This window comes from Uloborus diversus, chromosome 2 (genome assembly GCF_026930045.1).
Source record: "Uloborus diversus isolate 005 chromosome 2, Udiv.v.3.1, whole genome shotgun sequence".
NCBI classification, from domain to species: domain Eukaryota; kingdom Metazoa; phylum Arthropoda; class Arachnida; order Araneae; family Uloboridae; genus Uloborus; species Uloborus diversus.
Window position 1 is genome coordinate 18521688 of NC_072732.1, and position 12435 is coordinate 18534122.

The window sequence follows — 12435 nt, forward strand, 5'->3', positions numbered from 1 at the left end:
TTATGATAATTTCGTAATTTATGATAGTTTTTTTTTCTTAAAATTGGAATAGAAAAAGAACCACATCGAATTTTCGAAAAATCGCTTCGAGGTGCACACCCCCATGCTACATACTAACTGTGTGCCAAATTTCATGAAAATCGGACGAACGGTTTCGGCGCTATGTGCGTCACAGACATCCTACAGACATCCAGACATCCTCCGGACAGAGAGACTTTCTGCTTTATTATTAGTAAAGATTTTATTTATTTAGTTATTTATTTATTCACTTTTAAAATAACTAATTAGTTTATTTATTTATTTTGACAGTGTGAGAGTACAGTCATTCAGGGTAAATTTGATTCACCGTTTCTTTATATTAACTGCTGCACCGATATTTTAACAGTGTTACCGCATCTATCGACACAAAACTGAAGACATACTCATTAAGTGTCGCGCAGTTATCCAGAATTAATAAAACAAAAAAGAGAAAAAAAATGTTCCTGACAAATTAAAAGTTTTTACAACTGAAGATTGTAGCCTGGTTTTGAACCGCTCTTTTCGTTTTTTAATGTTCTTTTTTTTCGAATGTTTATGCTCTATAACTGATTACTCCGTTTTTCTAAAAACTATAATTTTGCACATATTTTAAGCAATCTTTTCTTGTTTTTTATTATTAGTAAATATCATACATGAACTCTAATGAACTGAGACACTCTAAAAGTTATAATAATGCATGAAGCAATCATAAAAAATAAATAATCAATGCACCAAGAGCTGTGCACACTTACAGTATTCAAAAAAGAAAAAAAAAGAAGATAATGATAATAAAATTACAAAAAAAAAGAAAGAAAGAAAGGAAGAAAAAGAATCAGGGTTTTTTTTTCGATTCTTGCTATTAGTTCTCTCTCTCTCTCTTATATATGTATATGTATATCTTGTTCAAGTTTTCAATCCTATAAAATACTTTTTATTCATCACCTCAAGTTCAAGTACAATTTTTTAAACTTGTAGTGAATGTTTTTCCAAACATAAATTCATTAATTAAATTTAATTATTTAATTTTAGTTTTATATGGGAGAAAAAATTTCTCTGATATAAGATATTTAGCAGGGTATAAATTTAGAAATAAATACCATCAGTGGCGAAGTGTGTAGATCGTTGGAAAAAATTTTCTTTTGTATATAGATATTAATATTAATTGTAATTATTTTCAAAAAAAGTAACTAAAATAAATTTTTCTTAGTTGACCTTAGTAGGAATTGACTTTATTTTTTTCTTTTACATGTATATGCACATTAATATTCATTGTAATTATTTAATAGAAAGTAACTAAAATAAATTTTTCTTATTTGACTCTAGTAGGAATTGATTTCATTTTCTAAACACTGTTAAGACAGACAAAATGAAAATGGGAAAACCCATTCTGAATGAATTTATTCAAATGTACTATTTGGTATAAGACATTCTCCAGTCAGATATTATAAAGAACAATCATTCGTAAATACTAGTACATCTATCTTATAAAGGAGACATCGCATCAGAAATAGTCTCCTAAAGCAATGGAACATGCGATTCCCTATCTACCAATCACAAAGCGTAAGAAACAACACTAAGCTGCGATTACGTGAAATCTATAAGCAATCGTGATATCTCAATAGTTATAAAAATAAGCTAAATTATGAATTATTAACATGGTTCAGTTATTCCGTCAATTATTAGGATAACTTTAAACCTCACGAAAAGTCAATTTCAATCATCAAGTTAAAATTGCAAACAAACAGTTTTTAAAAGTTTTTGGGCACTAATTAAATTTAATCATTTGCATTTGAATCGACAGCAATTTCAGTATGAGAGCAGCGAAACACAAACATTGAGACTGCGAACTATACATAGAATCTACACATCAAACGCACACACACCAAGACTGAACGTTTTCATTACTATTCCTTTGTATCTTTAAAAGAAAATTAAGAAGTTCATCCTGTGCGAGAGATAAAGATTTCAATCTAGCAACCCATTCATCTGGAAAATGACGTAACGTAACGTCACACAGAGCGCCTTATTTGGAATAAGTCCATGTTTGATGTTTTTAACACCGTCCGAAGAGTTGAAGTTGAAGTGCTAAGTTTTGGTGTATCTTCTGGATTGTCTTCTTTCCAACATACTGAATTCCAGCCATGAGTCAGAAAAGTTTAACAGGAGGAATTACGGGAATATTTATTTTAAAATGCAACTTAAAAAAATCACTAGGGACATTTTTTGGGTTTGCTTTTTCTTTTTCCGAGTTGAAGAGTTTGTAGAAGTGTCTTTCGTTATTGTTTGAGTAAAGAGTGAATTCAATAAAAAAAAGTAATATTCGTTAGGGGGTCACGCTCTACAAATGATGTTACGCTTTTAGATGGAGGGGGTGGAATTCCTGAAATTGCGACAGCTTGTGACAATGGGGAGGGAGTGGTACATCAAGTGAGGCATTCCTTTTTTGGAAAATATTTTTACATCTTTTGTACAACAATACGCTTATGTTAAATAGTGTTTTTTTTTCTTCAACGGTTATGACTTATGATTATGTTATTGTTTGTTTTTAGCTAGTTCATATATTTTTTACAATCAATGCTATTGTTTTTAGATATAACTTTTCTGTATGTGTGAGTTTTATGTCTATTTTTTAGCTATTGTATGCACCAGCATTGTTTTTACCTATAATTTGGATTACCCGTTGAATATATTCAACACTTTTCCTTTGAAACTGATATCTTCAGCTGCTATGTATAATCGATTGATAATATTACACTATTTTAATCGGTTTTGCACTTGGGGATAATGTATAACTATGTTGTATGAGAGACTTTACACAGAAAAATGTACTAGTGCAAAATAATTCACTAGATTTCTGTTGTTCATTCAAGTACTTTTAATGATGCGGGTTCTCATTTAGAGGTAAAGTTGACATAAGCAAGGGAGAGTCGGTAGGAATGGGATATCTACATTTAAGACTAAATATAACATTAGATTTTATTTTTAGTTTTTCTAGCAGATAGAGAAGCCAAAAACCTTTGCTTGATTCTAAATGATACGCCAGGTGCAGTATATTTAGCGTTAAAAGCAAAAAAAAAAAAACTTATTTTTATCCCTCAGAAGTAAGTAAACTTTTTTCAGACAAAAATAAAATATTATAAAATAAATAATGTGTAATTAACTCAAAGATGTAATGTGCGTAACTAACAGTCAAAGGAAGCCTTAATTTAGAATGCTTTATGAGATATAGGTATTTTAAAAAACATATTCGGCAGCGAGGGGAAAGGAAAAACACCGAATAGGGAGAAGTGGGGTACGTTCCACTCCTAACTGAAGTTGTTCCCTTTTATTCTCTTATTTTAGACTTTAGAGTTTATATATAAGTCGCAAATATGTTAAAGATTCCAGTGTTCTTACTCGCTCTTAAAATTTTCTACTAATATTAATCGTTGGGTGTTCCAACCAATCAACAGATAGACGGTCTAAAATTTATGCGAAATGCATAAGCTATTTATATTATTCTAATACCTAAATTGTATGCTGCAACAAAAATAGGATTTCTATAGCGAGAAAAGAGATTTTAAATCGAAATTCCGAGTTTTTTTTACAAAATCTTACTTAAGTACACTAGGGTCGTGAAACATTCAGTATCATTTCACGTTTAAAAATATTTTCGAGCTAAAATCATGCTCACAATTTAATCTTATATAATTAAAAACTGAGCGTATGTACCTATGTATGTCCGAGTTACTTTTCCTTAACGACAGTAAACTGACCATCGAACCAGGTATCGATGGATTTGTAATCTTCCCATCTTTATGTTTGGCTATTTAACATAATCCTCCGATAATAATTAACGGAGATATCAATTAAAAACCATTAATTATTGACACATAGATTTCGACATAAAATCCCTATTTTTCGAAGGCTTTCCTCCATTCAAACTTTTATTCAGTGCTTCACCTCAACTTTCAGCAACAATGTTTTTATTAAAATTTATAGCATGAAGAAAATCATTGAGATAAAAGATCTGTTGCAATTTTTTTTTCTCGAATATGATTAAGTAAAATTCTTGCTTTTGTTTCAGAGGCTTTTCCTGTAATCGGGGAATTTAAGATGTTTACTTTTTGGTTATTTTTACGCAATCTGCAGTAAAATATTACTGTTTTTTTTTTTGGTTCAAACCTGAGTGTTGAACTCACGTCACTTGACATAACTTTTATTTTCGAGGTGGACCGTGCAAAGCCAGGTGAAGCAGCTAGTTTAAATGAATAAATACTGGACTGCTTAAAAAAGTAAATTCCTAAATGATGCAATAAATATAATATTAAAAAAAAACAATACTCATTAACTTTTATAGCTCTGAATTCAAAAGGAAAACTACCAGCAATTTTCATTCTTTTATGTTTTTAGAAAATGCAACGAATATGAAAAAAAAAATGTTCCCAGAACGAGGATATACAATAGGATTCCAATTATCCTAATCAACTGAGACCGCACCCCTAAAAAAAAAGGAATATTCGATAGGGGGTCACGCTCTACAAATGATGTCACGCTTTTAGATGGAGGGGGTGGAATTCCTGAAATTGCGACAGCTTGTGACACAATGGGGAGGGAGTGGTACATCAAGTGAGGCATTCCTTTTTTGGAAAATATTTTTACGTCTTTTGTACAACAATACGCTTATGTTAAATAGTGTGACATGTGACAGGTGGTAAGAGGGGTGAGGTGAAGTCTGATACTTTGTAAGAGGGAGAAGAGGTCAAACATGTTGAAAAAGCGTAACATCATAATTGGACAGGCATTAAACGGCATACAGGAATGATTGCACAGCACGGTATAAATTTCTAATGAAACTTTGAATGCCATTTGTTTCGTTTCAATTTTCTTACAAATTTGTATGACGGGGAGAAGTTAAAGGACATTTCTTTCAAACTAATAAAGTAAACGTTTTTTTTTTTTTTGGAATAATTGACATATGGTATGGAATAGTTGACATTGGGTAAGCATAATCAAAAATTTGGACAGCTGGACTTTTTCTCAAAAAGGGTCTACCTGAATTAACTGTTGTATGTATGTTGAAATTGTGAAAAAAAAAACTTTTGAAAGAAAAATAGCTTTTAATTAATTAAATGAAAAGCAATATAGTTTTTCTTGTTAAGCATACTTACAACTGCTGCGCATCAGATGCCGATATAAAACTGCCCTCTGAGACTATGTTCAATATTTTCGCGCTGCGACTACACTAGCTTCGAGGAGGAAAGGAAAATAATGCGCCAACACAGATTCATTATTTCGTGAACGGCTGAAAGATAGCGTCTTTATTTTTTTGTCTCCTGAAAGACTGAAAGTGATTCGGATAATCAGCGATTCGGATGGTCAGAGCACGGATGACTGGAGTTGTACTGCAGATCAGATATCAAGCAGTAGAAATGGTTTTAAAAGAAAATTGAAGTAGACAACATGTGGCACTACCCCCCCCCCCCCCCCGGATGAGGATTTCAAACTCAACTCGCATGAGGGTCATTTTCCCTAAACGGCGCAATTTGGACAGGGCAAGGAATGGCATTCGCTGTGCCAGGGGAATGACACTTAGAGGAAATAATGCGTTTTACTGACGGTATTATAATTTACGTGGGAAAAGGAAACACTTCTTTTATGAAATTGAAAAAGATCCAATGTCGTGGTGTCCAAAAAGTAGTTATTGTGGTTATTTGTTTCCTTTACATTTTACAGGGGAAGGACGACAGGGGAATGACAAAATTTAAAGTTAACTTATATATTGTCATAACTGCAAACAACAAATATCAATGTCACTAAAAGTAAGGGGGGAAACTCTATACAAACAAGAGTCAATCATTCATTGAGCGATTATTACAAAATTAAATGAATTATCAGAGACAGGGTAATGACAGTCATTAAAAATACTTATCAAGATTTAACTTGAGATCACCCGAATATACTCGACACCGTGTATTTATTCAAAAAGAACTAATTAAGATTATTTCTATGATGAGACCAGAATTCAAAGATTAAATTATGAGTTAATACAACTATTACCAGGTGTGAGAAACATTCATTCCATTCCTCGACAGGGGAATGACAAAAAATCAAAGGACATTTTTTACTATTTTTTTTTTAAATAGTGCAAACCTTGAAAAGTTTTTATTTTTCTATTTTACAACATTGCATGACACTTGTTAAGAGGTTAAACAACAATTTCTGTACAAATATGCATGGCTTCCTGAATCTTTAGAGCTGATTTTGCTTTACGGTGGAGGTAGGGACACACATTTATCATGTCAAAAAAATATTTAAATGTATAATAATAATAGAGTGTTTGTTTTAACTTATTTTACAAACATAAAAACATGTTGTTAAAGCATTCTAGCGTCAGTTTTATTTCTATACAAGTTAGTTTGTTATTTTTGGAGCAAGGACAAGAATTTAGTAGTTTAGAGAAAATGACCCATGAATGTTTATCATACTGGCAGAGTTACAGTGACATATACGGCATATACAGTGATAATGTATGGAGTATTCAGTATGTGAGAAAGAATGAGAAAGAAAAAAAATCGCTTTCCCCAGGAAAATTACTTTAGTGTAGCAGCGGGGAAAATGGACTTATGAAACTCTCCCCGACTAGAAATATTTGGTGATACTGGACGAATCCAGTTCTATTTTTCTTTCTGTTTTGACTAACCAAAAAACAATGTTCGTGAAGTAAAAATTTTCTTCAATCTTATACCAGTCTTTCGTCACGTGCATTCCACATCAACTACATGTGAGGCAGGAATGGGAGAAAAATTTTACAATTTTAAAATATGAAAATAAATCAAGTTTTTGGTGTTTTACTGTTTTTTATGCTTTATACATAGCTTAGAAGACGTACTAGTTTAATCAATAACTCATATTTTTTTAGGATGCACTCTTAGTTAGTCTAAACTAGTGGAGTGAAACAGAAATTGTGAAAAATCGTCCCACCCCACCCGACTTTCTTCCTAAACACGAGACTGACGTTTCTATTCCAGTTTGAAAAATTGAAGTTTTGATATTTGCTGATTTTGCACAAGTTTGGAATTTTTTATTGTTGTTTAAACTGAAGCTTAGGAAGTTTGCAGTTTTTAGCCTACTTTCCCATAAAAGTACACAAAAAAGAAAAAAGCATAAGATAATGATAAGGCATCTTTGAAATATTGCTTTAAAAAATAATAATAAATAAATAAATGAATAAATAAATAAATTTAGCTTCTATTAGTCAACTATCAAAGGGACTGCGTGCCAGGCACTTTGCCTTTCTATTAGACTGCAATTTATATTTTAGTGTCAATTAAAATTTAGAGATTTTGCAAAGTTTCTACAAGAGTGCACTAATTTCTAATGCAGTTTGATAAACTGAAACTTCGAGCCCTTTCAGAGTTTTTACAATGTTACAATTTATATTATGGTTCGACAAGCTTAACTTCTGAGCTTTCGCAGTTTTTCCGAAATTGCAATATATAATAGCCTTAATTGTAATTTTGAATTTTTGCAGAATTTTTAAAAAAGCGCAATCGTTATTGCAGGTCATCAAAGTATTGGCTTTTGCTGAGTTTTCACAAGATTGCAACTTTTATTGTAGTTTAAATTGAAATTTTGAGCTTTTGTGGAGTTTTTACATGGTTACAGTTTTTGCTACAGTTTAAAACGACATTTTGAGCTTTCGTAGAGTTCTCACAAAATTAATTTCTATTACGGTTTGATAAATTCGAGCTTTTGCAGGTATTACAAGATTGCAACACCTATTAGTTTAAATCCGCGGTTCCAACCTGGGAGCGGATACCCACAAAGGACCAATTTGGCTCATCAAGGGGGTGATAAATTATGGAAGGGCAATAGGGGGCGATGAGCATTTGTTGTTGTTTTTGTCGTGTGCCTGCTAGGTTGGCAATTTGGGGTGCGCTGCTTAACTTTTCCAACAGTACCGTCATTTGGTGTGAAGTCCGACTTCCACAGTACACACATGCCATAAGGACCCGTTTATAGTGTAGGCAACCATTCACAGCAGAACAACACATTCACACAAACAAAGGACAAGGGCAGGAGAGAAAGTACGTCCATGCCCGAGCCGGGATTCGAACTCGGACCTTCTTGTCGCAGTCAGACTTCTCTGACCCCTAGACAAGGCAGGCGGTCGATGAGTATTTAAAAGACAAAATAAAAATATTTTTAAAAAAAGTCAGAGAATATCGATATTGCAAACGTATACGAAATTGATTACCAAGAGTTTAGACAAGGAATCACAAGTTGAAAAAGAAATAAATTAATGTTTTGGAGCTTCCTCCTCACACCTCGGTTGAACCTTTAAGTACAGTAGAACCTCTCAATAAAGGACACTAAGGGACACCACCTTTAAATAGAGGTGTCCCTTATTCGGAGGTGGATGAATTGATGCACAGTATAATATCACAATAAGCATTAACTATTAACACCTAAGATTAAATACTGAAAATGTCTCATTATGTCAAATAAAATTCATAATTATTCAAATTTCTAAGTTTATATTATATTATTTATTAAAATTTAATAAAAAATTTTGTAATGGCAAAGTTTTGTAGCATACAGAAATAATTTTGAAGTAATTCATTACATGTTTTTCCTTTATGTTATGTAATTTACAATGTAATACCTGAATTACAATTAATGTTCAAATTTATTAAGTTTTATATAAAAATCTAATTAGTTGCTGTGCACTCTTCGTCCACCTAGAACCTATTTGAATAAATTGTTGAAAGGGCAAATTATGCATGTTAATTTCAGCAGGTTTTTGTTTTATAATACATTGTTTACATAAAAAGTAGTCGAAAACTTTGTACTGCATAGTGAATAAAATATGACAACGTATATAAAGTACAAATTGAGAATGAAAAAAGGTTAAAAAACCAGCAAACAGCTGTTTCGGCTAGGTTCGCCTCGACTGTGTTTTAGTCGGTTGAACCTGTCTTCGTTTTTAATGCACTGAAGAGTGCCGAAACAGCTGTTTGCTGGTTTTTTAACCTTTTTCCATTCTCAATTTGTACTTTATATACGTTGTCATATTTTATTCAATACATTGCTTGTTTCCTTCACATATTTTTATGTCAAACTTACCTCAATTTTTAGAGGAAAAGTGAAACTTGAATTCCAGTAAATTCACTCTTTCTTATGCACTTGTACATAATTTTTTGTATTTTTTTCCCTGTGACTGTCCATTAAACAGAGTGTCCCTTAATTAGAGGTAAATACATGGAAGTCCCTATTCAAAGGGACTGGGACCAGAAAACATGTCCCTTAAATAGAGGTGTCCCTTATTCGGAGGTGTCCCTTAATGGAGGTTCCACTGTATTTCTCTTCAGGTGCCTATCAGTTTATTTGAGAAAAGGAAGGAAAAAAAAGCGTTAATATGTATACTTTTAATTATTTATTTATTTTTTATGAGTAATTGAGTGAAATTGTTTTATCATATATATATTTTACTTCAAATATTAATTACGAAATGTTATCTTTTTAGGCAACGTTATCTTTTCTATAACGTCGATGTTCACTTGCACAAAGTTATAGGTTTTTCAAAGAAAAGGGGGGGGGGGGACAGTCGTCAGTCAATAGTCAATACCTAGTGGGGGCGGTGAACTCAAAACGTTTGGGAATCACTGGTTTAAATTCAAAGTTAGGGTTTTTTTAAATTTTTGCAAGATTCATATGAGTAGGATAAATGGAAGTATTGAGCTTTTCCCGATTTATTACATAGCGTAGCCAACATTTTTACTTTCTTTATCTTTATAACTAAAAGCATAGGGTGTGGTAAATAAGAGCTTAAACGTTAAATTTGTTTTCTCATGCTTCTAGAGGCGTGTGGACAAACAAGGAATTGCCAACACTCACAGAAACATTTAAGGAAAAATGATCAAACAAAATCAGCAAAAGTTCCTTTGTTATGCGATTTCATTAATTCATTTGCAATTAGGAAAAGAATTTCACCTTCGATTGGAACAATAGCTTTTTTATTTTTCTTCCTATTTCGCACCCTTCGACAAATACGATCAGAAACGCTTTTTCCTCTGCTCCACCCGAGCTCAAACATTTAGGTCGCTCTCGAGCAGAAAGCGTAACACTCAACTCACCTCGAAATCAAAATAATTCCGCGAGAGACGAGCCGATCAAACTCGAGAAAGTGTATAACAATGAACTCCTTCTGAGGCAGGGTGTGGCTGGGAGAATTAACGCCGCAGAACAAAAATGCTGTCACAGCAGATTTCCATTTGCAAACAGTTCAACACATTTTATGATGGATGCTTAATCGCCTTGTGACTTCGCTTTTTTCTCCAAGAAACACGTATCTTGGTCATAAGGTATGTGGACTGGAAATGTATGGCAACGGATACACACCAGAGCAACAGGATATGGGAAATTTGAATTTTGTGAATGGCAGCATGACCCGAGCAGACCTTGCAGACAAAAGAAAGGGGAAGACCACGTGTGAGTGGTTGGCGTTATTAGTCAACAAAATGCAATCAATACCTCTCGCACCGAAAGGAGGCCAATGCCATTATGTCATAATTTGAAGAAATAGTTCGTCCAGAGAGTTCAAGTTTCTGATTCAAACTTTTATTTTCATAGCGATTGCAAATAACTTTGAATTAGAAACAGTACAATATGTATTGTACATCGATATATTTTAACGCCCCTGCAACGTGTTTCACACATTGAAAATCGAAAATAAACCTGAAAAATTCAGTCACACGTTGTGTTTTCCATGTATATAAAAAATAGCGTCCTGGAGTAGGGGAGCAAGAGTGCAATTGGAGTTTTAAAATGTTACATTTGAATGATTTTATTTTTTAAATTTAAAATATGAAACATTCTAAAGGTTAAAAATCAATGTAGTAGGGGAAAGGGGTGCACATTTGAACAATTGCTTTCATTTCTTGATTTTTTCCAACAATTATTTTCAATTTTTCAGCATAAAAATGTTTCCACCAGAGAATAGTATTTCCTTTGTGTCATGGAATTTTTTAGCTTTTTATAAAAAATTATTTCTTTACTTTATGGAATTTAAAAGAAAGTGTCTTCAGTTGTTCACTTGTGCAGGGGGGTAGGGGTGATCAGGCCTGAGGCACATAATAAACATGATTAGAAATGCTGGACAAGCATCATATTTCAACGAAAAACTCTTTATATGAAACGTATACGAATAGACCAATTACATTGAAGGGTTTATAACGTACACTGAGTCAGTTTAAATTGCGCAGTAATTGAGGCATTAAGAAAATATTTCCCCAAAGATATATAAAAATATAGGGCCATTCCATAGAAATGTCAACCTCAGAAATTTTTTCCACAAAGCCTTAATTGTGACCTATCATTTCATTCAGCATACTTTCTAGTACATAAATCCAATAACAGTTTGCAAAAATTTCATTCGGTGTTTTTCTTCTGGCTCAAAACGTGCGAGGTTGTAGAAAAGGCTTAGGATGTGCAAAAAACATGCGTCTACGTTTTCTTGGGTAATGTAAAAATTTTTGCAAATTTTTAAAAGAACTATGTTTATTCTAAATGAATAGATGTTGGCCCAATAAAATTGACTGTTCTTTTTGCATGCATTATAAGATAAGTCTTTTAATTAGTTTGATTATTTCACTGAAAATATTTACGTTACGTTAGTCACGAAAATGTACTATTTTCTGCTTAAAAACTAAACCAGATGATTGAACCAAACAGCACTTTTTATTTTCTTACATCTGTGTCATATCTACTTAAAAAGTGCAAAATATTCATTTTAGTATCAGTAGATGTAAAATAATTAGTGTGACTAACGTAACATTTGAGCTGTGACTAACGTAACGGTTTGCATGTGACTAACGTAACATTTTAAAAATGACTGCTAATATTTAAAATTTATTTAATTTAATGTAAATTTTCATGAACAATTTTGAATATGTAGGCATTCTATATTGATTAAAAAAATAAAGGGTGAAAAATACCAGTACATCGTAGACCTTCTGTTTACTTAGAAAAATACTTTTTTAAAGGTCTTTATGAAGATACTTCCAATTTAAAGAATTATTAAAAAAGAAAAAAAGTGAGTAAAGCAAAATGAGTACACTGCTGAATGTGCATTCAACACAAGAATTCAAGCTTAGGAATTAAGATAATAGAAATACAGTCTTAACAAAGAAGAACGTCTCTATTTTTTAGAAAATACATCTCCACCTATTATTAAAATGAAGTAACGGCTGCTCGTTGGAAAACATTTGAAGATGTTACATGAGACAGTGACAATAAGCGCTGCTGTCATATATTTCAGAAAATGCAAGAATGATCATTTAGAAATTCAAACATTTGCTGTGATATCTGGAATTAAAACACATTCTGATAAAACGTTCGAATATTTTTTTTCAATATTATATTTTAATTCAAAAG